Genomic DNA, 27,463 nt, shown 5'->3' with positions numbered 1-27,463 from the left:
AACTACGAGCAGCAGCAGAAATGAAAAAATGCTGCTGTTAAACATTTGGGGAGCATCAGCTGAAGCGTATAAAAAGATGCTGTTACTGAAAACAGGCCCTTATACACTTTACACACAAACAGTCAGCTGTATCCCTCAGCTTATCACAGACCTTTAGAGTCCAATAACTTCTAAAGCTTCCCCCAAAACCCGGCCAGATTAGGACCGAATGCTTCTGGACAAGCTGAAACCCAGCTTCTCTGGGCTGTTATGAGGCATATAGAGAGAGCCGGAGATAGAGAGATAGATAGAGAAAGAGAGAGAGAGAGAGAGAGAGAGAGAGAGAGAGAGAGATCATTTGTATGATTGCCGATGGCCATGTACTGAGGGTACAGTTCTCTCAGCAGCCCACTCACATAGTGGCTGGGAATCGTGCCTGTGCTCCTTATGGCCGGTCCATCCCTGATACAATACTACATTTCTCTGTCCAATAATGAAATTGAGATCTTAAAAAAGCAATATATATATATATATATATATATATATATATATATATATATATATATATATATATATATATATAATAGACAAACGCAGTCTGCGTAAACTAATACCACACATGAATATGTGAATCCCTAGGCTAATTACTTTTCTAAGAGCTAATTGGATGCAGGATGTGATGAGATGTAATGGTTAAAGCTGCCCTGCCCTATAAAAACACACACCAGTTTTGAGTTTGCTGTTCTTAAAAAGCATTGCTTGGTATGAATCATGCTTCGCAAAAAAAATCAAGCTCTCAGAAAACCTACGTTCAAGAATTGTTGACTTGCATGAAGCTGGAAAGGGTTATAAAAGTATCTCTTAAAGCCTTGATGTTCATGTGTCCACGGTAAAACAGACAGATGCTCTACAAATAGAGAAAGTCCAGCACTGCTGTTGCTACTCTCCCTAGGCATGGTAAAGTCCTGTAAAGATGACTGCAAGAGCACAGCGCATAATGAGGTGAATCAATGAGGTGAGGAAGAATCCTAGAGTGTCAGCTGAAGACTAAATACAGAAAACTCTGGCACATGCTAACATTTTTGTTAACAAATTTACAATAAGGAAAACATTACACAAGAACGGAGGACATGGGAGGACACCACGGGAGGACATGGGAGGACAATGTTTTTTCCAAAAAAACATTGCTGCACATTTTGCAAGTTTGCAAAAAAAAAAAAGGCAGTGCACAGCAGTACTGGCTAAATATACTGTGGACAGACTAAACCAAAATTGAGTTGTTTGGAAGGAAAACACAGCAGAGAAAAAAGGCACAGCACACCATCATCAAAACCTCATCCCAACTGTGAAACATGGTGGAGGGGGCATCATGGTTTGGGGCTGCTTTGCTGCCTCAGGGTCTGGACGGATTGCTGTCATTAACAGAAGAATGAATTCCTAAGTTTACCAAGACATTTTGCAGGAAAACTTAAAACCATCTGTCCACCAACTGAAGCTCAACAGAGGATGGATGATGCAACAGGACAACGACCCAAAACATAGAAGTAAATCAACAACCTAACGGCTTCAACAGAAGAAAATAAACACAGCGCCTTTTGGAGAGTCCTGACCTCCTGAACCCAACTGAGATGCTGTTGCATCATGACCTCAACAGAGCGATTCACACCAGATAGTTATTGCTGAACTGAAACAGTTTAGTGAAGAGGAATGATCCAAAATTCCTCCGGACCGTTCTGCAGGTCTGATCTGCAGCTACAGGAAACGTTTGGTTGAGGTTATTGGTTGAGGTTATAGTCAACCAGTTATTAAATCTAAAGGTTCACATACTTTTCCCCCTCACTGTGAATTAGTTTAAGCCGACTGTGTTTGTCTATTGTTGTGACTTAGATAAAGATCAGAACACATTTAATTACCAATTTATGCAGAAATCCAAGCAATCTTAAAGGGTTCACATGCTTTTTCTTGCAACTGTATACATTAGTGATTCATTTACTACTAGTAAGTGGATCTAGGTGAGCATATTAGGTGGGAAATTCCACCTAAACAGCATCTCCAGTGCTGAGAGGGGAACGTCCTTACCACCAAACCACCACCAGTATGTTATTGAAGACTTTCTTTATAATGAAAAACCTTTATTTAATAAATACAAATGTATTGCTGTCTATATTAGATGTGTGGAGCTGTACAGCTACAGTATTAATATGATTTATTTTAGCATTTCTTAAAGGGTATCTTTGCAAATACCATCACCAGGTACAGATAAAGTGCAATATCACTGTATTTTATAATTTCTAACACATTAAATCAGCGTTTAACTGAAATGAAACTGCAGGCCCAGATGGAGACCTCATTCCAACTGTGAAACATGGTGGAGGGGGCATCTTTGGGGCTGCTTTGCTGCCTCAGAGCCTGGGTGGATTGCCGTCATCAACGAAAAAATGGATTCCCAAGTTTACCAAGACATTTCCCAAGGGGGTATCTCAAAGGGTATCTTTGTAAATACTTTTACAAGGTACAGATAAAGTACAATATCACAGTATTTTATCATCTCTAACACATTAAATCTGTGTTTAACTAAAAAGAAACTACAGGCCGAGGCGGAATTACTCACTTTTACTTACAGATGCTGCTGGTGGCACTGCTGGTAAAAGGACTGCAGTAAAGGTAATGGTAAAAGTGAGTAATGGTGATCTGAACAGAGAACAAACACAGCAAACAGCCTCGGAGCTTTCTGTGATTCAGTGGTGAAAACTGTGTGAGTAACGATATCTCAACATCACAGGCGTGAAACACACTGCTGTATACGTTTATAGAGACGAGGATGTCTCTATAAAGTCTTTGTGAGTGTTTGGTTTTGATGCTTTAAGTTCTTCAGTTTGAACAGATAAATTATATTTCTGAGTTAAATGATAAGTAAAAATAGTAATAAATCTTCTCATTGTTCTATACTGTTGATTCTTCAAAACATACATTATATAAAATCTGTATTATTTATATGGCTTTATTTATACAACAATAAATGATGAAATAGAAAAACAAAGGCCCATCTCAAGTAAACAAACAGGTCCAATCTCTAAATGTGTATATTATTTGTAAATTTGCACAAACTGTCTAAATGCCTAAAATGCCTAAAAACTGTAAGAATTTATGACAAGCTTTCGATGGCCTCTTGTTAATATTTCTCTATTGTATGTTTTCATGCTGTCTTCTATATTGGTTTTTATGTATCATCTTAAAACTTTAAACAAAAGTTTAAATATATATGAGAAAAGGTTTGACAGCATGATAACCGATAATTGCACTTAATATATAATTACAACTGTATGAGACACACAAGCACACAATCATGTGCGGGAAAAAAAAAGAGAAGTTGGCTCCCGTCGTTCATTTCTAAGAACCAACTTCATTCACTAAGGGAATTGTCCTGGTCCTCCTCATGTCCCTTCAGTCCCTGGTTTCTGTGTATAATTTGATGGTCTGACGTGGTGTTTTTGGAGCAAAGGCCGAACTTTTGCAGTTTGTTTCCACATCCGGTGCTCCTGCATCGTCAAGCTGTCCACTTCGTGGTCCAGATGGTGAACGTACGTGCTGTTCTAGTGAGCTGAGCTTTTTTTTTTTTTTTTTCTCGGTGCGACGGCTGATCAGAGCGTGCACTGTGTGTGACCTCATCTCTACGTGTGAATCATTCATTAGCTGCTCGTATCCACTTCCCTCCGACAAGCCTTCACCGAGCGGCAGGTCTCGCCCGACCCGTCACTCCTCAGGAAGAGTCTGGAAGTGCAGAATGATGTAGGAACCGCCACTGATCTCATGGAACAGTCGATTCACGACACTGTAAACTGATTTTTCAGAACGGTGTGTTTGGTATGGTTGGATAACGTGACAAAAAAATAAATAAATAAAATAACATCACGATCATGCTTGTCTGCAATTTCGCAGATGGTTATGCAATCAGTTTGCTGACGTTCGTGAAAACAAAACATGTTAAAAGCCACAGAAACTTGCATAATGGCCTGACATCCGAATGAAATCAGAGCTCATTATTATAATGAACTGTATTGAGTTTTTGTTCACAGACTGCTGCTGCTGCTGCTGTTTTTTTTTTTTTTTTGTTTACTGGCTCTTAATTACTGAACTAGAAATATTATATTATCATATAACAGAGAATATCTTATAACAATGCAAAAAACTTGCATAATAACTAAAGTAAATAGAAAAGATGAAAGTTGTTATGGTGTTGCAGTGGTGTCCATGATGGTTGGTAAGGTGTTGCTAAGCAGTTGCTCGGTTTTTGCTATGGTGTTTCTATGATGTCCATGATGGTTGGTAAGGTGTCGCTAAGCAGATGCTAAGGTGTTTTTAAGTAGTTGCTAAGGTGTTGCTAGGCAGTTGCTATGGTGTTCATGATGGTTGGTAAGGTGTGGCTAATCAGTTGCTGCGTGGTTGCTACAGTGTTGCTAAGTGGTTGCTAAGGTGTTGCTAGGCAGTTACTAGGTGGTTGCTAATGTGTTGCTATGGTACCCGTGGTGGTTGCTATGTTGCTGCTAAGTTGTGGCTAGGTGGTTGCTATGGGATCCATGGTGGTTGCTAAGGTGTTGCTAGATGGTTGCTAAACAGTTGCTAGGTGGTTGCTATGGTGGTGTTATGGTGTCCATGGTGGTTGGTAAGGTGTTGCTAAGCAGTTGCTAGGTGGTTGCTAAGGCATTGCTATGATCTCTGTGGTGGTTGCTAGGTGTTTGCTATGTTGTTGCTAAGTGGTTGCCTGGTGGCTGCTAAGGTGTTGCTAGGTGGTTGCTAAGGTGTTGCTACGGTTTCCGTTGTGGTTGCTAGGTGGTTGTGACGGTATTGCTAAACGGTTGCTAAGGTGTTGCAGGGTGTTAACAACACGCTCTAAAAATAGGTCCCCCAGTGTTTAATCAAACCACACATTTTATAATTTACATATCTGCCTAAAACCTATGTAATATTTTTTTGCCTTTTTCTGAAAAGAGATGGTGAAATCCGTCCAGTTAGCATTAACTGTTCTGCCTAATCAGAGTTTATCTTGACTTCAAATCAGACTTTGTTTGAGGGAGGGATTTGTACCTACTGTCTGTAAAGAGTCAGCAGATGAGGGAGGTGTAAGTACTTTCAAATAATAATTGAGAATTATTCTTTGCGCCCTCATGCTCTAAATCCAGCTGCGCTATAGTTCACTAAAATAACCCCCCCCAGTGTTTAATCAGTAATCAGACCACACCTGCCATAATTTACATATCTACCTGAGGCCTAACTTCATGCATGAGTTTTGCATCAATCCTGGATGTAATATTTTTGCCGTTTCTGAACTGAGGGTGAAATCCGTCCAGTTAGCGTTAGCTGTTCTGCCTAATCATTTTATATCTTCACTTGTAAATCAAAAATCTTGAATATTGAATCTGAAAATCTGTATCATCCCATTAAATATACATACAATTAAATTAGTTTTAAAGTCGTCTGAAGATGTTCTCAAATTCACTAAAAGTAACTTGGTCAAATTTTAACAGCTTGTGACTTTTGATCAGCTGCGAGTGATCTGAGAGGCGGCCGTGGCCGAGGGGCATTTATGCAAATTTAAATCTGAACCTCTGTCACAATTTAGAATAGCTGTGAGGAGATGATTATTAAACACGACCTTCAGCATAATGAGATTCAGAGCAGCGCTAGTCTTATTCTCTCCGTCCCTCTAAAAACCCATAAACCAGCAGAACAGACAGACGTCTGGCTAGAAAAGAGAAATAAATCTTACCCTGCGCAACACAACTTTCTTATGTTAAAATATCCACTATAGAAACTTGCGTCTTAAGAAGAACAAATGCAATTAATTACACTTAATCACAGATCATTAATTGTTAATAATCTGATTATATTTTATTTCAATTGACACCACTAGTTTTAGTTTTGTCTTGTTTGATCTTTCTTATTGTTATGAGATCTCTGTGAAGGTGATCACTTTCTCATTCTCTCTCTCTCTCTCTCTGCGCATGCGTGGCGTTTGTGGAGCGTGTGGAGCGAGTGTGTGTGTGAGAGCGACTGTTTCCCTTTCTTTTGTGTTTATTTTTGTTTTTCTTTGGTTATTTGGGGTTTAGTTTAGGTTTTTGGGTGTAAGGGGGGGTAGTGAGCACAGGACTGGGCGGGTGGGGGCAGTGGGGTAGGGGGTTTTTGTGGGGTTTAGCGGGGGTGGACGCCGGCGTGCAGCATGGCGGGGGTGGCGGGTGCAGGTGTAGGTGTAGGTGGGAAGTTTGACGGGCTTTCTCGCCGGCATGGCGTTAAAGTGCCGGTCGGGGTTGATTTTTCGGTTGAGGAGGTCAGTTTAAAGGTGGGGGCTGTTGTGGGGTATGACTCCATTTTTTTCAGCCTCCCGAATGAACAGTGCCGTTGTTTTATTTTTGGACAGTGTTGAAAAGGTGAATCAGCTGGTGGTGTCGGGGATTTCACTGAAAGGCACACACATCACTGTGTTTCCCCTGGTTAAACCAACCAAGAAAGTTATACTGAGCAACGTCCCTCCTTTTATTAGTGATTCTGTTCTGACCCGCGAGCTGTCCCGGCATGGCCAAGTAATGTCGGGGATAATTAAGGTTCCCTTAGGCTGTAAATCTCATCTCCTCAAACACGTCGTTTCTTTTAGGAGAAGGGTTTTTATGGTTTTAAATGACAATGCTGAGGAATTAAATCTGGCTCTCAGATTCAAGATAGATGGCTTTGATTATGTTGTGTTTGCTACTACTGAGACCATGAAGTGTTTCGGTTGCGGGGCTGAGGGGCACATGGTGCGTAGCTGCCCGGAGCGGGCAGGGGGGGCTCGGGCTGAGTCTGCCGCTGCTGACGCTGCGCAGCCCGCGGTGAGCCGGGCGGAGGCTCCGTCGGCCACGGAGCGGGAGGAGGCGGAGGAGGAGGCGGATAAGGTGGATGAGGCGGACGTTGCTGCCGCGGAGATCGGCGACACGGTAACGCTCTCTGATTCCCAAAACAGTGTAAACAGTTTTAATGCTGACGAAATGGAGTGCGGAACGAGTCAGGCGCGAGAAAAAGAGCCCGTGTTTAAACGGCCGGCTCAGAAGGAAACCTCCGGCCGCCAGGCAAAAAAATCTAAAGTATCTAAAAGCCCAAAACCCAGTGTGTCCTCTCAGCCCCGGGCTGAAACCGGTTCAGCGAGTGAGTCGGAGGATTCTGCTGCGGAGTGTGCGCGCGGATCCTCCGACTCACCGCGCTCTGATAACCGCACTCTCAGTAGTTGCAAATACACTCCTGATCAGGTGCATAAATTCTTAAATGAAACTAAAGGTAAACGAAATGTAAAAGTAGAGGATTTTTTCCCTGATCTGGAGATGTTTTTAAAGTGTTCTAAAGTTTTAACGAGGAGTGAGGAGGAGGGGGGGATAGGAGAGCCAGATGTGCACAGGTTGCGTAAACACGTTACAGCTGTAAGGAAACTACTTGGCCATCCCGATGACGACTCAAAGGTATGAACTGCTCTTTTTCTCCGTCTCTGTTCTGTTTTTTAGCTTTGCTTTGTTTTTATTAATGAGTGATTTTAAAGTAGCCTCTTTTAATGTTAACGGAGCACGAGACGTGAGAAAAAGAGCAGTTCTCTTTGAACTTTTAAAAACTAAGCGAGTGGACGTTGCTCTGGTTCAGGAGACTCACAGTGATGGGGTGAACGCGGTGGACTGGCAGAGGGAGTGGGGGGGGGGAGGTGTGTCTTTCACATGGAACCTCTAACTCCAGCGGTGTTGCTGTCCTTTTCTCACCTTTTTTTAAGCCCCAGTCCTGTGTGTCTGAAGAGGTAGTTGGGGGTCGTCTTTTAAAAGTAACTGTAAAATTTGAGCTTTTTTATTTGATTTTTATTTGTATTTATTCGCCAGTAATACCAAGAGACAGGTGTGTTTTTTTAGAAAAACTCTCTGCTACAGTGGCACAGTGTGATACACAACACTTTTTATTTATTGGGGGTGATTTTAACTGTACAGGTGATGTTTTAGATCGAAACCGCTTTGAACCTGATCCAGCTTCCAGGCGCATCCTTAATAATTTTATTGAAACTCATGACTTGGCTGATGTGTGGCGCTCCAAACATAAGACTGCCCGACAATATACTTGGGCGCACACTAGGGATGGTTTTATTTCTATGGCTAGATTGGATAGGTTTTATTGTTTTAGACATCATTTGCAGATTTTTAAGGAGTGTTTTATCACCCCGGTTGGTTTTTCGGATCACAGTATGGTGTCAGGTAGAGTTTTTATTAATCATGTAAAACCTAAGAGCGCTTACTGGCATTTTAACACAAGTCTTTTACATGATCTTAATTTTAGACGTTGTTTTACTTTTTTGGGGGGCACTTGGAGGTCTAAAAAAGTTGATTTTATTTCTGTACAACAATGGTGGGATGTTGGCAAAATACAAATCCAGCAATTCTGTAAGCAGTACACTCTCAATGTCACGAACAGCATAACACAATCTGTTACTGTTTTAGAGAAAGAGATATTGTTTTTACAGAGCACTGCAGAGGCTGGGGTGGACCAGGACCGCACCCAGACACTTAAGGGCAAGAAGGCTGCCCTAGCTGACCTGCTTGGCCTTCGGGCACAGGGTGCTCTGATCAGATCTCGTTTTCAGAACCTCTCTGAAATGGATGCCCCGTCGCAGTTTTTCTTCAGTTTGGAGAAGAAGAATGGCCAGAGTAAGGTCATTCACTGTCTCCGTGCAGCCGATGGCAGGGAGCTCTCTGACCCATCAGAGGTCAGAGAGAGAGCTGTGGAGTTTTACTCGGAGCTCTATTCCCCTGAATGGATGGAGGACCAGTCGGCACAGCAGCGCTTTTTTGAAGGTTTGCCACAGGTGTCTCCTGCGGCCAATGAAGAGCTGGAGCAACCCGTGTCCATGCAGGAGCTGCATGGGGCACTTCAGGGCATGGCCAATGGGAAGGCTCCTGGGGTTGATGGTCTGCCTGTGGACTTCTATAAGTCTTTCTGGGAGGTGGTGGGGGAGGACCTGCTGGAAGTGCTAAATGGCAGTCTGGCTGGGGGGCAGTTACCCCTGAGCTGCAGAAGAGCGGTCCTTGCCCTGCTGCCGAAAAAAGGAGACCTCACGGACATCAAGAACTGGAGACCCGTGAGCTTGCTGTGTGCTGACTACAAAGTTCTCTCCAAAGTACTAGCAAACCGGCTGAAGGAGGTGATTGGGCAGGCCATACATACGGATCAGGCATACTGTGTTCCGGGTAGGTCAATTTTTGATAACATTTCTCTTATTAGAGATTTATTGGAAGTGTCTGGGTGGGGTCCCCGCTTTGGACTGGTCTCCCTGGACCAAGAAAAAGCTTTTGATCGGGTTGAGCATGAATATTTGTGGGATACTTTTAAAGCTTTTGGTTTTACATCGACTTTTATTTCCATGATAAAAGTGCTTTATACTGACATTGAGAGCGTACTGAAGGTCAATGGTGGCTTGTGTGCTCCTTTTAAAGTTGGGAGGGGTATTAGACAGGGCTGTTCCCTATCAGGAATGCTGTACTCTTTAGCAATTGAACCAATGCTTCACCGTCTTAGAAAAGAACTTTTAGGTGTTTTTATTCACTCTGAAATTCCACGCTTTTATTTATCAGCTTATGCCGATGATGTCGTTCTTGGCATCACAGGTAATCGAGATGTTGAAATTTTAACTGATATTATTGGAGATTTTAATCAAATTTCATCAGCAAAAGTGAACTGGTCTAAGAGTACAGGACTCCTGGTAGGGAACTGGGGAAGAGAGGAGCCAACCTTGCCAGAGGGTTTAAAATGGGCTAATGATGGTTTTAAATATCTAGGGGTTTTTCTGGGAAGTGATACTGTAGTTAAAAAGAACTGGGAGGGGGTTTTACAGTCGGTACAGAACAAGCTTGACAAATGGCGGTGGCTTTTACCCAGAATGTCTTTTAGAGGAAGAACACTGATTGTTAATAATCTTGTAGCATCTTCCCTCTGGCATAGGTTGGCTGTTCTTGAACCCCCTCGGGGACTTTTAACTGGTATTCAAGCTTTAATTGTTAATTTTATGTGGGATAATCTTCACTGGGTCCAGCGCAGTGTTTTGTTTTTATCAAGGGATGAGGGTGGGCAGGGTCTCATTCACCTTGACAGCAGGAGGGCTACTTTTAGATTACAGTTTTTACAAAGGTTTTTATTTGGTTCTTTTAACACCCTTTGGAGACATGTGACTGGTTTTATTTTGCGTAGAGCGGGGGGGCTGGGTCTAGAGGACAGTGTGTTTTTATTACAAACTGATGAGTTTTTATGTGCCGGAATGTCTTCTTTTTATGCAAGTGTTTTTAGGGCCTGGCAGTTATACTTGGTGGAGAGACAGGCCTCCAGTTTGTCCATGTACTGGTTTCTTCAAGAGCCTGTGGTCCATGGAGCCCGCCTGGCCATCGCAGAAGGTTCCTTGTCCAAAAGACTGATGGAAGTGGGACTGGTTACTGTGGAGCATCTCCTAAAGACTGTTGGGACGACCCTGGATGGTGTGGAGGAACTGGCTCACAAGCTTGGAATACGGTCAGTCAGGGTCGTTTCTCAGATGCTCCACAGGTTTCGGAAGGCGCTGACAACAAAAGAAAGGAACCTTCTGGAAAAATGGACACCTGGGCAGGCGGAGCTTCAGAGGACGGACCCTTTTCCATGTCTTTGGGTCAGGCCCAATTTTAACATTTTAGACACACAGAGCCCTCTTTTATCGCTGGACGGACTAACAGACATGCGGTTTGACAGTCTACATGCCAAGGCCATGTACAGGGGGTGTGTGAAGGTGTTCCATCAAGACAAACTGGCCGGGCTGGTCGACACCCCCTGGAGGGCGCACTTTGGCCTTGGCAGTGACGTCAGACCAGCATGGAGAGCACTGTACAAGCCACCATTGACCAAGTCCGCTGGAGACTTGCAGTGGAGAATCTTGCATGGAATTATCGCTGTGAATGCTTTTGTATCCATTTTAAACCCTGCAGTGACCTCTGAGTGCCCTTTTTGTTTTGAAAGGGAAACTGTTTTTCATTGTTTTACTCAGTGTACGAGACTGGCTTTACTGTTCAGGGTTTTAACCTCCCTTTTTACTTGTTTTAATGAATGTTTTACACTGTCACTTTTTATTTTGGGTTTTCCATACTCTCAAAAGAGGAAAAAGAAATGTCACTTGTTGAATTTTATTTTGGGGCAGGCCAAGAGTGCAATTTATTTTAGCAGAAAGAAGAAAATAGACTCTGGCCAAGATTGTGATGTTCTTTTACTTTTTAAACGGTTAATACAGGCCAGGGTGAGGGTTGATTTTATGTTTTATGATGCGATGGACAATCATGTTGGTTTTAAAAATGTGTGGGACTATGATGGAATTTTATGTGAAATATTAAATGGTGAACTCATTTTTAATGACCTTTTAGCATAAAACAACCTGTGTTTTTATGTAACTGATGGTCTGTTTTAACCAATATTGTTAATAAAGTGTGGTTAAAACTCAAACTCTCTCTCTCTCTCTCTCTCTCTCTCTCTTTCTCATTCTCTCTCTCTCTCTCTCTCTCTCTCTTTTTCTCATTCTCTCTCTCTCTCTCTTTTTCTCATTCTCTCTCTCTCTCTTTTTCTCATTCTCTCTTTCTCTCTCTCTCTCTTTTTCTTATTCTCTCTTTCTTGCTCTTGATCATTCTCTCTTTCTTATTCCCTCCCTCTTTCTCATTCTCTCTCTCGTTCTCTCTTTCTCATTCTCTATCTTGTTCTCTCTTTCTCATTCTCTATCTTGTTCTCTCTTTCTCATTCTCTTTCTTGTTTTCGTCCTCTCTTTCTCTCTAATTTTCTCTATTACTTGTTCTTGTTCTTTCTAATTCTCTCTTTTTCTCATTCTCTTTCTCATTCTCCCTTTCTCTCGTTTTCTCTCTTTTTCATTCTTGTTCTCTCTCTCGTTCTCTCTCATTTTCTCTTTCTCCTTATCTTGTTAGGGCAGAGATCTACCCGGCATGCCAAGATCATCCTGGACTTGTTAAGTGGCAGGTTGTCTTCAGAGGACAAATCTCTTTTGCAGGAATATGGGAATGGGAACTTAACACCACATAGAACGAACCCTTTTCCAAAAAGACTGGTATTACGCCCGACCTAGAAGGCGTGTCGGGTCCTTTATTGTCTTTTTCGTCAGGTCGGGTTTTATATAAATGTTGTGTGAAAGTTTTTAATAAGTCAGTGCTGAATGGACGGTCTGACACAGTCTGGAGGGACAAGCTTGGAGTGGGTTTAGACAAAAGACCAGTGTGGAGGGTACTGTACAAGTCCCCTCTGGTAAAGAGGTCTGGGGATCTGCAATGGAGAATTCTGCATGGCGTTTTTGCTGTTAATGCTTTTGTTTCAGTTATTCATCCAGCAGTCAGTGATTTATGTGTTTTTTGTGGTCTTAGAGAGACAGTGTTCCATTGTTTTTTAGAATGTCGGAGGCTAAGACCCCTTTTTGATACACTTGGTTTGATTTTTCAGAGGGGTGGGGTTGTTTTTAATCCTACAACGTTTATTTTTGGGGCTGGGTACAGTCAGAAGGAGAGGGTTAAGTGGTAACTGTTAAATGTTCTATCTGGTCAAGCAAAACTGGCTGTGTACAATTCGAGGAAAAACAGAATGGAGGATAAATCAGGCCAAGAGGTGTTGCCACTGTTTCTAGCTCTAGTAGAGTCCAGGATCCGTTTTGAATTTGGTTTCCATAAGCTTATGGATACAATTGAGATTTTTTAACTGGAATGGTGTTATAAGCACATTTTGTGTAGTGTAGAGGAAGGAGAGATAGCCTTCCCTTGGAACTAAGTGTGCCAAAGGATTTTTTGCCTCTTTTAATTTTGATTGTCTTAAGATATTGATTGGACTGTGTGAAGGAGGGTCATTTTTGTTTAAGGATTTAATAAAATGTATTTAAAAAAAAATAAAAAATCCTTCTCTCTTCCTCTCATTCTCCCTTTCTCGTTCTCTCTTTCTCATTCTCTTCCTCATTCTCTCTCTTTTTCATTTTCATTCTCTCTCTTGTTCTTTCTTTTTCATTCTCTCTTTCTCCTTCTCTCTTCTTCTCATTCTCTCTTTCTCCTTCTCTATTCTTCTCATTCTCTCTTTCTCCTTCTCTCTTCTTCTCATTCTCTCTTTCTCCTTCTCTCTTCTTCTCATTCTCCCTTTCTCCTTCTCTTTTTCTCATTCTCTCTACTTCTCATTTTCTTTCTCATTCTCTCTCTCATTCTCTTTCTCGTTCTCTCATTCTCATTCTCTCTATTGTTAGATTAGAGTGTTTATGAGTTGAAAGCATAAGAATACTGATGATTTGAGTTCATTACATGGCTTATTAATTATTACTTTGATAAAATACATGGAGAAACAGCATCAGACGGAGTTATTTTTCTTGATAATCACGTCTCTAGGATACATGTAGATACTAAAAACCTGACACTCAGAGCAGCCTATGCCTTTCAGTTAATCAGGACACACAAAGAAAACTATATACAAAAATGTAAACTTTTTAGGCTAAATAAATACAAATTTAGTTTAGTGCAAAATAATTACTTAGTAAAAATATGCAAGTAAAACGATTAAAAACTATATCAAGTAGTGCGCACACCATACCTAGCTTTAGTTTGAGGAAAGCAGGTAGTTTCACACTTTTTCTGTGGACACCTTTGAGTCATTTACTGATATTATTTGGTTTGAAACATCATATAAATATGTTTGAAGCACTAAAGGTAAATAATATTAGTTGGGGAAGGAGATCTCACTTTTTTAGGTGTTTTTCTCAATGGGTTTCTTGTAGATTTAGCTTTACTGCACTGGGATGTCATTGCTATTTTTAGAAAGAGTAAGCTCCACCCTTTCTAACCATATATGGATTATGTTTATGTGTGAAGGGATTCCTGAGTAATTAAGCTGAGAACACAAGGTGAGATTTTGGATGTAAAATCCGTCCGTAGGGTTCTAAGGGTTAAACAAAATGATAAAAACGCCTTATTTTTCTTTGCCATTTCCAGGCTTTTATTAATCGTGCAACTTGCTTTGGCAGGAGGAAACAACTCCGCAACTCTCAAACTCATAAATAACATCATGTTATTGACTGAATCTCTGCTTATTCGGAAGCTCATTTGACTGAAGACGTGAGGCAGTGTTCCAAAAATACAAAAATATTCATGATTCACTTTAAAAAACTGAAGCTAAAATAGTATTTATTTTGTTGATTTTATTTACAGAGCAGAAAGAGATTTTTGTGACCTTGCATTTTGTGCATTATTTTCTCTAAAGATGAATTTCTGGAGTTCAAATTTTTGGTCCATGTTTTTCTCTCTTTCCCTGATCAAACCTTACCTGATACTAAACAAAATGAAAAAAAAAAAAAAAAAAAAAAACGGAATAAGATATATCGTATTTTACTCACAATTTTTTAAGGTGCCTTAAAATCCTTTGATTTTCCCCCAAAATTTTACCAGTCAGGTATTAAGGAGCAGTAATACTGCTCTGCTAAAGTACAGAGTTATACAGGAGTTTCAGTAAAGTTTCTCCAGCACCAAGACTGGGAGCAGTATTAGCATTAATCCACTATCCATGCTAAGCGCTAGCTCTAATGCCGTTCAGAGGTGAGTATTATTGGCCTGCAGCTTACCCCGGCTAGCACTGCTGGAGCAGCATTAGCATTAGTAGCTAACTGTGCTAGGCTCTTACTCTTGTTTCTAAGTAGTTGCTATGTTGTTGCTATGGTATCCATGGTGGACGCTATGTTGCTATGGTATCAGTGGTGGATGCTATGATGCTTTAGTATCCATGGTGGACGCTATGTTGCTATGGTATCAGTGGTGGATGCTATGTTGCTATAGTATTCATGGTGGACGCGATGTTGGTATGGTATCAGTGGTGGATGCTATGGTGTTGCTAAGCAGGTGCAAGGTGGTTGCTAAGGCATTGTTATGGTATCCATGGTGGTTGCTAGGTGTTTTTTAATTAACACCACTAATATAAATATAATCATTCTCTCTTTCTCTCTCTTTCTCATTCTCTCTCTCTTTCTCATTCTATCTCATTCTCTCTTTCTTGTTCTCCTTTTAATTCTCTCTTTATTTTTCTCTCTTTCTTGTTCTTCTTCTTTTTCTAATTATCTCTCTTTTTCTCATTCTCTCGCTCTCATTCTCTCTTTCTTGTTCTCCTCATCATTCTCTTTTCAATTTTCTCTTTCTTGTTCTCGTTCTCTTTCTAACTCTCACTCTTTTTCTCATTCTCTCTTTCTTGTTCTCTTTCTCATTCTGTCTCTCATTCTCTTTCTCATCCTCTCTTTAATATCCTCTCCTTCTTGTTTTCGTTCTCTCTTTAAAGCTCTCTCTTTCTCACTATATTTCTTGATCTCATTTTCTCTCTCTTTCTCATTATCTCTCTCTCAGTCTCTCTCTCATTCTCTCTTTCTCGTTGGATCTTTTGTGTCTTATTGTTATGAGATCTCTGTGTAGCTGGTTTGCGAAAAGAGCAGTTAAATATAATAGTATTAAGTATAATTTGATTTGATGAAATTGCTGAAATAGTTAACTTTCAATCTTGATATTTATTTTATTTCCGCTTCAGAGCTTCTGCGTCAGTCGCCAGAAGCACATTTGAGAAATTGCTGTCATTAACCTTGTTAAAGACCTGAGACTTTAGTGTGTTTATGTCAGAAATCTTCAGCCATTTCCATGGAAACGGTGGAGGTTACTGTGTTACAGTACAGGATCAGGTCTGGAGAATCTGAATCACTTTTATGCTTTTTTTCCCCTGCTTTTGGTTTCATACCAAAGACCTGGTGATGATCTGCATTAGCTGTGATACATGCTGACTGATCTGATCTGAGCAGCTTCCGTCTGATTAGCTGCACTTATCAGAAATATGACGTATAGACTGCTCACTCTCCTCGAGCGAATTCTGAAGAGCTTGCCTCTGAAACTCTGCTATTAGCCAGAGCTGAATGTTCGAGATGTTTGTGAGATGTTTGTCATTGATCAGTAACCCTGAATTTTTCTGAGTGGAATTTTTCTTTCACACACTGTAAAAAGAATTACTTGGCTACGGCGAAAAGCCTTGGATCAAATAATGCAACAAGCAACATCTAATTAATGTTTTTATTAATATAAACTGAAAGAACATTGCCTGCGCACACTGCTAAAAAAATATGTGAACTTCTATCTCTGTTCACTTAGTGAATAAATGAGGTTCTTTAATCCCTTAAAATGCTTTTTTCCATATATGAGCTACAGATGTAGGTGATGCAAAACACTTTTTTTCTTTTTTTCTGCAGTAAAATAACTTTTTATACTTTGAAATCTCCTACAGGACACTTGGAGAAGCTGCCTATTCCAGACCAGTAATAGGAATCAACCCAAATTCTGCATGTGTTGGAAAATAAAGAAGTAAAAACTAGACAAACGTAATGAAACTAAAGGTTTGGTGGAGATGAACTGTTTGATTTGTATTCAGGAAAATATTGATTTTAAAATGAAGTTCAGGAAAGAGCCGATTTTATGAGTTTATTCATTATATTTTGACATTAGCAGGTTTATTAAATATTTCTTTGACTATTTTCTATTACAGTTACAACTAGATTGCAGTTCCTGCAGATACTGAGAGTGTGGTTGCAGTGCTGATTCGTGGCTGGTTGCTATGGTGTTGTTAAGCAGTTGCAAAGATGTTGCTAAGGTGTTGCTAGGTGGTTGCGAAGGTGTTGCTCTGATATCCGTGGTAGTTGCTATGGTGTTGCTAGGTGGTTGCTAAGGAGTTGCTATGGTAGCCGTGGTGGTTGCTATGGTGTTGCTAGGTGGTTGCTAAGGTGTTGCCAAGAATTTGCTAGGAGGTTACTAAGGTGTTACTAGGTGGGTTGCCAAGGTGTTGCTATGGTGTCTGTAGTGGTTGATACAGATACAAAGGCGCAAGGCGTGTAGGCATTCTGGGTACCCAATGCATGTACACTCCCTGCAACAATACACAGAATACTAAATAAAATAACATTGCAGTTCCCGTAAATGAGCTCAGTTTCCTCTGCTGAGAAGCGTTTGTTAGACATGTCCAGGTAGCTACACCATTAAAATAGCAATCCACCAAAGTCAGAGCTCATCTGATTTTTAAAGGGAATGATGAGCAAGAGACACTCTGATTGGTTTATTTCACATTACGCCCAAAATTAATTAACACCACACCCATGATTAATTAAAAGAATTAGTATGACTTTTAGCAATCTATTTGCCAATGAACTGCTAAAATAGGGCCCTAAATTTGATCAGGCATTGTACAAAATTGCTGACCATGGTACCATAAATCCATGACAGTCTGGCCTGACAACCCACCACATTTCACTCCTGTTGGTAGATTCGTTCTGGATGCAACTGGATGCAAATTTGTTTTTTTGAGTTCTTAAGTGTGTAATTTTGCTAGGCTTTTATCAAACTATTTTAATTCCAGCAGTAATATGTTCTATATTTTGCATTGAGAGCAATAACAGGTATCTCTTTTTAATTTTTAATTTCTATTAATAAAACAGCTGTTACGTGTCCATCAGATAGACAGATTGAATTAAAACAATATTCTTCTATTCTATCAGAGTTCCAGTGGTTATTTATCATTAATGCCGCAGTGTGTTTATTCTGTTTATCAGCTTCAGGTATGTATTAATTTATACAGTTAGTTATATATCTCTCGAGGCTACGGCACCGAAACCAGATTACTTCTGTCACATGCTAATTAGCAGCTTAGAGATAAAACTGTATGTCACGCAAACGCAAGCCTGCTGTAAACGTGAGGCATTACCGATAACAAAAGGCCAGCCGAGATGATTACAGTGCATTAAAACGCCCAAATCATCAAAACTGCTACACAGTGCATATAAGGAAACAAGATTTTAAGAAAATAAGGCTTTTTAGATGCATAAATGTCACGAAAACAAACTCTATCTAACTATAAAATCATTTTTATCCATTTCTGATTGGTCAGAGGTTATCAGTGCTGTTCAGAACGAAGATAAAAGTTACCAGGAACAATAAATGACTATAATTTTAGACTGATATGGGAAACCTTGGTCATATTTATTAATCTACATATACTGAAGTAGTGTACAATGTGTGTGTTCTTAATAAAGTCCAGAGGTGATGGTAACCTTAAATCCAAGATTTGCGGATTGTTATCACACATTTTTTTCAACTAAATAATTCCTAGGGTATCCTACAGAATTGGCATTAAGGAAGTGGAATTTAATTGTATTTTAGAGAAATTCAGTTTTATCACAGATCAGTGAGAATTTGATACTTTTAACAAATGCAAAAGTCGTGCTTTAACTTCAGTGTCAACACACAGGTCAGTATCCTCTGCTGAGACGCTCAAAAGTGCTGCGCTGTTAAGATACGAACGTGCTAAAGTCAGAGCTCACCTGACTCTTAAAGGGAACAACAATTCGCTCACTGTTTATTTCACGCCGTGTCATATAGAGCATTTATTTGCAGAAAATGAGAAATGGCTGAAATAACAACAAAAAAAAAAAGATGCAGAGCTTTCAGACCTCAAATAATGCAAAGAAAACAAGTTTATATTCATAAAGTTTTAAGAGTTCAGAAATCAATATTTGGTGGAATAACCCTGTTTTTTATCAGTCTTTTTTATGCAACTTGGCATCAAGTTCTCCTCCACCAGTCTTACACACTTCTTTTGAATAACTTTATGCTTTTACTCCTGGTGCAATGAGAATTCAGCTTGTTCAGTTTGGTTTAATGGCTTGTGATCATCCATCTTCATCTTGATTATATTCCAGAGGTTTTCAATTTGGTAAAATCAAAGAAACTCATCATTTTTAAGAGCTCTCTTATTTTTTTTACAGAGCTGTATGTATACATGAGTGTATATACTATATTACTTTATTTCTGTATACCGTAAATATACATGTCATGTAGACCCAGGCAGGGTGACGAGGAAAGCGGACACAAGTGCAGGTAGGGTGAAATCAATAAATAATAATTTAATAAATAAATAACAAGTAACAAAGAAACAAGAAACAAGTAAACACTTAAATACGGAACAGGGAGATAAATACAAGGAACAACCAAAAACCAATAACCAAAATAAACAGTGAAACAAAATAACATAAACCTAAACAAACAAGAGATAATAAATAGCAAAATAAACTGGGAGTAAATAAACAAAGAAACAAACGAGGGACTGAATAAATACAATACTAAACAAGGCAGGGATATATACAAGGAAAACTAACAAGAGGCTAAACTAGACAGGGAAAAACTAAACTAGACAAGAATAAATAAACTAAGCAGGGAACTAAAGGGAAGAAGAAACAAGAAGATGTAAACAAGGAACTAGGGCTAGGGCTAAGGCTGAAATCACAAAGAGACACGGAGAGACAAACAACAGGGGTTAGTGCAAAGACCGACGGAGACAAAGTGGCACAGGGGATCTATTTAAAGAAACAGGAAACACACTAGAATTGGAAACACCTGGGGAAGGGGCGGAGCTACAAATGAGAAACACATGGTGGAAATCTACTAACAAGAGACACAGAGGAGTACAGGTCACGTGAGGAAAACACACAGAGACATGAGACAGGGCTAAGACATGACAATACACAGGCATATGAAACAAGTTGAATCATATTATAGATCTGATATTATTAATGGCAGGGCTTTCCAGAGCTTTCCTTTAATAAAAAAGGGAGGAGACGAAGGCGGAGGTTAAAAAAAGAGGGATCAATTTATAGACTGACAGCTTGTCACCGTGACGTGGGAGTCAGATATCAGAGCTGCCAGAGAGAGAGAGAGCGAGCGAGAGAGAGACAGACAGACATTTATATACATATACATTTATAGTGGCTTGCAAAAGTATTCATTCTACATTATGACCGCAAACATAAATGTATTTAATAGAGATTTTAAGTGATAAACCAACACAAAATATTGCATAAGTGTAAAGTGGAACAGAAATGATACATGGTTTTCATGTTTGTTATAAGATAAAATAAATATGTATTGTTAAGTCTGTAAATAACTCAAGTTCTGTTGTTGTAATTGTATCGATGTATGTAATCATTCTCTTATTATTTGTGTTTTATGTTTTATGCTTTGGCAATAGTGTTTATTATTATGTTCATGCCAATAAAGCACTGTAGAACTGAACTGAGAGAGAGAGATACAGAGAGAGAAAGAGAGAGAGAGAGATAGAGGGAGACAGAGAGAGAGAGATAAAGAGAGAGAGAGATTTACTTGATTTACTTTTATATATAATATTATAATATATGTATTATTATATGTACTGTTATTTTTTTAACCTTTTGTAAATTAACTTATTTTATTGCTTTGGCAAAAGTAGTTAATAGCAATTCATGAAAAATCATGAAAAAATGAAACATTGAGAAAGAGAGAGATACAGAGAGATACAAAGAAAGAGAATGAAAGATAGAGATACACAGAGAGAGAGAAAGAAAGATACAGAAAAATAGAATGAAATATATATATATATAGAGAGAAGAGAGAGAGAGAGAGAAATACAGAGAGAGAATGAAAGAGAATGGGAGATACAAAGAGAGAGAATGAAAGAGAGATACAGAGAGATACAGAGAGATACAGAGAGAGAGAATGAAAGAGAATGGGAGATACAAAGAGAGAGAGAATGAAAGAGAGATACAGAGAGATACAGAGAAAGAGAATAAAAGAGAGATACAGAGAGAGAGTGAAAGAGAGAGAGAGATACAGAGAGAGAATGAAAGAGAGATAAAGAGAGAGAGAATGAAAGATAGAGAGAGAATGAAAGATAGAGAGAGAATGAAAGAGAATGGGAGAGAGAATGAAAGAGAGAGAGAGAGAGAGATACAGAGAGAGAATGAAAGAGAGAGAGATAGAGAGAGAATGAGAGAGAGAGAGAGAATAACATGCATCAGCATGCTGCGATGATCAGTTGAGCAGTGGGTCAGTAAGCAGGTCAGGGGGTTCATGTGATGCTACAGGGTGGCTGTCCGCCTCCTGACACAGCAGCTCTTACGCCGTCACGACCTTTGGCTGACCCTGAGCGAATTACACGACCCGGGAAGTGAAATAAATAAAGATGAAGGTAAATTGAATTTGATCTCACCCCGGATTCATGATCAAGCGCTGAAAAACAGAGGCGGCCAATCACGGCCCTCGTTTAAATTCTCCGCAGGAACGAGTGAAGTACCTGAGCTGACTCTAACTGCTCTACTTAACTTCCGCTGCTTTCGGAAGGTTGTTCGGCCGTAGGTTGTAGAGTCTGCTCTCGAACAGGACCAAGGACCTGGTAAATTATTTGGAAGCGATGCAGTTACTCCACTAAAACCGCTGATGAAGTCTCTGAGGTTGAGCAGATGGCGAGGGCAAGGGTGGAATACAAACCAGAAGAGCTGCAGATTAAATTATCTCCCCTAACAAACTTGAATTCGCCTCAAAAACGCTCTTTACTTGCATGAGCTTTCGCAAATAAGCTCTCGCGTATGAGCTCTCGCGCATGCAGAGCTGCTGCAGTGACTGCAGTGGTGTTTTGTGTGCACATTCACACATTCAGCTTAATAATAATAATTGTACACCTCTACATGGTGCACAAGGTACGTTGTGATGCTCATTGCTATCTTACACTCTATTTTTTTACAGTCTATTTTCATGATTTTCACCTGCCTCGCTTAAATAGCAGCAGAGCTTCTGAATATATCTACACTGATGGGCATGGTGGTCTGGAAATTAGGTGTGTTCAGCCACAGTAAATTTCTGGAGTTTTGCTTGTTTATCTTGGCAACAGAAAAAACACAGGAGCTCGTTCATTGCTATCTTGTCATGGACATAGACATGCAGCAGTGCACAAACCCATAGCGCATGCTAGTTGGCACCTATACAAACTTTAACATCAACAATACAACAGATGAGAAGCGTTGGACACGTCCAGGTAGCTGCGCTGTTAAAATAGCAATCCGCCAAGGTCAGAGCTCACCAGGATCTTAAAGATGAGGAAATGACAAGCAAGTGACACTCTCATTTGTTTATTATTTTATGTTATGGCCAAAATTAACCACACACATGAATGATTAAGAGAATTAGCACAAGTCTTTTGTGCATTTTGATCCTGTCGTTACAATAGCAAAGACACACTGACCACTCCTTAAATCAAACCGCATGGTGCACGGTTGATGGCTCGCCTATAAATTTATGCTTTATCTTTAACATTCCTGTTGCATGTATGTATTATTAAGTGAATATTAGGTGCATTTGTCATATTTCCTGTATTATTTAAAAGTATTAAATAATTCACTTGTAGTATCCTTAATTTTGTTTAGCTATTGTTTTATTAAGGGGTCCAAACACTGCATATACTAGTAGTCATTATTAGTAGTAGTCAAAGTAGTAGTAGTAGTAGTAGTAGTAGTAGTAGTTCATGTGTTGTATTTAATGTTTTTTTTACATATAAAATCTATATACAGGAATATCTAATATTATATAGTTAGTACAACTAAGCCATAGGCTATAGGTTTTATTTTTTATGTTTTCTGCTTTGAAATATATAGCAAAGCATTCTCATTCTCTAGTTCTTGAACCCTTCAACGCTCAGCTACTTTGTAAATCAGTCACCCTCTGCTCAGCATTTAATTACAGATTGATTGGTTAATTGATTTTCTTTCAATTTATATTCATTCCCACTTGGGCTCGACTAATGATCCTTCTGAGGGTTTATATATCTAAAACCATCACTCATTCAAACATTACCATTTCCCTTATTCCCAATTTTTTTGTCTATTGCTAGAAATAAACCAGCTGATGTTTAAGACTAGTATACAGCTCTGGAAAAAAACAAATAATAGAGCCCTTAAAAATTTGATTTTACCAAACTGACAACCTCTGGAATATAATCAAGAGGAAGATGGATGATCACAAGCCATCAAACCACCAAGCTGAACTGCTTGATTTTTTGCACCAGGAATAAAGCAGCATAAAGTTATCCAAAAGCAGTGTGTAAGACTGGTGGAGGAGAACATGATGCCAAGATGCATGAAAACTGTGATTAAAAACCAGGGTTATTCCAACAAATATTGATTTCTGAACTCTTAAAACTCTAAAAACTCTTAATGAAAATTAACTTGTATTCTTTGCATTATTTGAGGATCTGAAAGCTCTGCATCTTTTTTGTTGTTTTATTTCAGGCTTTTCTCATTTTCTGCAAATAATTTCGCTAAAGGACTAAATATATATAAAGCTTTATGTAAATTAGCTATTTTTTGATTTTCCATCCAACATTGTGCCTTATTTAAAATGCAATGGTGCTTTTCTTTCACTCTTTATAGTAACAGTGAGAATGGAGAATAGAAAGGAGCTTAACAGCTGAAGCCTGAACAAGGAGCAAATACAGTATATCAGTTATTTCTTATAGTTTTGAATATTAAAAATCTTAAAAGAACTAAATTCAAAAGGTAGTTGCTGTAGTTTGCAGTATATATATTAGAATATGTACTCAAATTTTACTCCACTGTTGTACAAACCCCCCCCCCCATTCCAGCTGTAAACATGCATTTCTGGACAAGCTGAGAGATACAGAACTATCATTTGAAATGAGAGAAGCATGTGGATTGAGGCGGTACAATAATATGACGTGTTTTACAGTTCTGGAGCATCAATATGATTCTGAAGTTGATATATTGTTGAGTAAAATTGCTTTATTTGCTCAAAACTGCAATGTTACTTGAGGTGCATTCGTTTTACAGCTCTAGAACAAAAAATATAGGAGACCAGGACGAGTTTCTTTGATTGGACCAAATTTAAAAACCTCTGGATTATATAATCAAGAGGAAGATGGATGATCACAAGCCATCAAAACAAATTTTTGCACCGGGATAAAAGATAAGAATTACAACTTTGAGCAAGGAAATGTTACTATTTTAATACGTATAAAATAAGGACTTTTACAGTATATCTCTATTCACCCTCAGCCCTGTGGTGGAGCTTCTTCCCTTTCGGTGCAGCCTAGATTACCTAACTCTGAAAATACGTTAGGGAATTCTGAGAGCCCGAGTAGAACAGTCTAAGCTGTTTGGGACATCCGTAATTTACTTGACGGCTCTGCCGTCGCAACTTAAGGGCAGGCGCGAGAGGAAGAGAATGCAGACGAATGCGTCGTGGCGGAGGGGATGATATTCTGGAATGCAGGAGAGGTTCAGCAGCAGGCTTGCAGTGGAAAGCCTGTGCCAGTCCCGCGAGTGCCAGCGAGAAACCTCCCGCTAAACCTGTTATACTGCAGCACTGGAAGGAAGCCATCTGTACTCACTGGCACATGTGCACCCCCTGTTAGAAATATGCTTTAAAAAAATATTATAATCAATAACTTTACTATAATGAAATATAATCAACTGCATTACTATCATTCCAAAACTAATCAGTTTAATGAAGTATAACTAAATGCATGATGAATAAGAGTGTGATACTGCGTTAGGCAACATGGCTTGACATAAAGCTTGCCCCTCTGATCTAGAGGTTAGCTAAAGAGAAGGTGTTGACATGTTACGAGCAGAGTGGAGGAAGGCAGCTGAGACAGTTCTCTTAGGGTGTTTTCACACCAGCATTGTTTGGTCCGGTTTATGCCCGAATCAGACTACGCAATTTTAGCCCGATTTTGACCCAATTTTGTCGGCGCCGTCACATTGCGTGTGTCCAGGGGCCGATCTAGCCATTTTGGGGCCCTAGGCAAAATATAAACAAGGGGCCCTCATTCTTGAAACACACACATAAACCAAATAACTAGAGATGGATTGATCGATTGGCAGTGTATCGGTATCTGCCGATTTTCAGCCAAAATAAGGTATTGGCGATCGTCAGATATTCTTCAGATTTTAGCCGATCTGATTCAGGAGTTTAGGGTTAAGCAGTTTATCAGAGCTATGTGTGGCTGAAACTAGTGAAACCGGTGAAACTGCTCGCTTACAGGAAGCTGCAGTTCCTCATCCAACCACTAGTCGGAGCTGCAGCAGCAGCACAAGCCCCGCTGTCTTTACTTACTCAGAGCTACAGCCCAGCCACGGGCTACAGTCAAAGCTCAGCTTTTCTTAAGTTCATCTGTGTAGGAAATAAAAGTTTTAACCCCACTAAACGGATAATACAGCTCTCTACACTTCATCTTTCAGCCCAAGCAGCTAACAGCAGCCTAATCACTGCTGGGATTACATTATGAACAGGTTAGTTAGCGCACTGCTAACCTCATGATGTTTATAACTACGGAGTTTAGTGGGCAGCCAGGTTAGACTGTTGAAGGCTACTGAAGACTAGCGCTGTCACAGTGATGTTTATTGACGTCATTAAAACAGATTTTGTCAGGTATTGTCTTATAAATATTTACACATAACTTAGAACTTTCCTAAAAAGCGTTTATTTTGGTCAGTAACACTCGTGTTTATTTACTAGCAGCGTAAATTACCAGTGTTTGCTTTGCCGTGGATGTAAGTAGGGGAATCAGTTCCAGGTTTGCCTGGCATCTGTGTGGCATTAATGTGGCATTTGGCCCCGCCCAATATCGGTATCGGCGATCGGCCGATCGTGGTGAAAGACGCCCCAAAAACACTGATCGGTCCAGGAGGTGTAAAAAAATTAGGTGAGTTTTGGCAGTGCATCTGCGATTCTTTTGCTCTCTGCCCGTTTCTTTCTTTTAGCACAACCACTGCTGGTATGTGTGTTTAGACAATTAGTATTTAGACATTAATTCGGTATTCTACTGATATTTCTGTTGTTTTTTTAATAGAATAATTTTTTCTTTACTTTACATAAGTAACAAATTAACATTGTTTTTGGTGTATTTACTGTTGCTGGGATGGTCAGATTTGGGGGCCCCTATGGAGGACAGATTTGGTCGAGGCCCTAGGCAAATGCCTAGGTTTGCCTAATTAAAGAACCGCCTCTGATGTGCGGACTGTGCTGCGTCACTGCTCACAGCTGCGTGACTATGTTTACATCTGCGCTGCTGCACGTCCCTTTAAAAACACTGTTTGAAAGCACAGCGTTTAAGAGTTCAGTGTTAAAGAAAGTTAAATATTGGCGCTGGAAAACAGAATCTTCACCCTATATTTACTTTTTTCGTATATTTATATTTACTCCCTTATCAGACAGCTCTGACCAATCAGAGGACACAGCCTGCTCGCGTGGTTTATTGGTGCGCATTTTGGTGCGTTTATATTTATGTCTGTGTGAATCCAGACCAAACAGAGGGAGAAAATGCTCCAAGTAAACAAACTCATCAACTGATTCGAATCAGAGAAACAAACTACAGGTGTGAAAATGCCCTAAAATACTTCTGTTTTAACTATCAGTTACTTGCAAGATCTGGCCGTTAGAGCCTAGTCCCCAAAATCGTAGTTAGGCAAAGATAATTGAGTCCTACTGTATGCGTAAGAAAGATTTTGACAGATAAACTTCTGATCACGAATCAGCCAGAACCAGTTTTTGGGGAACTTACCAGGGTGCCTTTCTCTGTGACCTTGAGGTGGGGTTTGTCTATAAATGCTTGTGTCTGTGAAAAATACTCTTTGGACTATTTCTTTTTAACTCCTTGTGAGTGGAAGTGGTTCCCAGAGGTCTCTGTACAAATACATTTTGAGGTGCACCTCAGTTTCTTTTCCCATTGCAAACAAACTCATGAGAAGCGCCAATATATAGGATTTTAGAGCGTACTCAACAACCCCATACACCGCCCAGCCTCCTCTCACGTTCCCCGTCCCTTCCCATACACCCTCAGCCACTCAGCCACTCGCCGCCAGTCTGCAGTCTTCAGTCGCTCACTCGCTCACTCACTGGCTCTTTCACATGCATACTGTCCATGCTCCACTGAGGGCGTGATGGATGAGCCATTCATTGGACGTTAACGTCCCTGTGAAAGTGATTTAATCGCGAGCTCTTGATTGCGCCTCTGATGAAGAACCCCGCTGTCAGTGCCAGACGCTCTCGCCCAGGGATATCTAACTCATTCTGGACACTGGACAGCAGCGATCAGGCCGCGGTCACCCCCACCGTCCTCCCCGCAGCACCTTATCTGTCTTTGTTATCCATCTTTCGCAGGGGATCAACTCTTCCTTTCTTCCCCTCGGTTGGATTCTGCCCCGTCAAGATTAAACTCTGCTCCCGACGACGTCCCTTTGTAACCCGTTCAATTTATAAGACCCTCCGGAGGGCAGAAAGGGACAGAGCCAGCTTCCTTCCACTTCCTTTCCTTTGCTTAGTCCCAGAAAGCCTAGTCTTTGGCGAGGCGAGGCCTCTGGCGATGGCGAATCTGATTTTCCATTCCATTTAGTAGATTAACTCCACGTCCTGTCGGCTCGCTGCACGTCCTCGTCCGTCGCCCCTTGCAACTCGCTTCTCGCTCCGCCGTGTGGATTGGCCATTATTTAGCCTCCCCCAAAAAAACACTTCATGATTCTGTCTCAGGGTGGGTGAGCAACTTCCTCGCCGGACACCAGACG

Source organism: Astyanax mexicanus, chromosome 20, assembly GCF_023375975.1.
Source record: "Astyanax mexicanus isolate ESR-SI-001 chromosome 20, AstMex3_surface, whole genome shotgun sequence".
NCBI lineage: Eukaryota > Metazoa > Chordata > Actinopteri > Characiformes > Acestrorhamphidae > Astyanax > Astyanax mexicanus.
The sequence above is the reverse complement of the archived record's forward strand: the minus strand, read 5'-3'. Positions refer to the sequence as shown.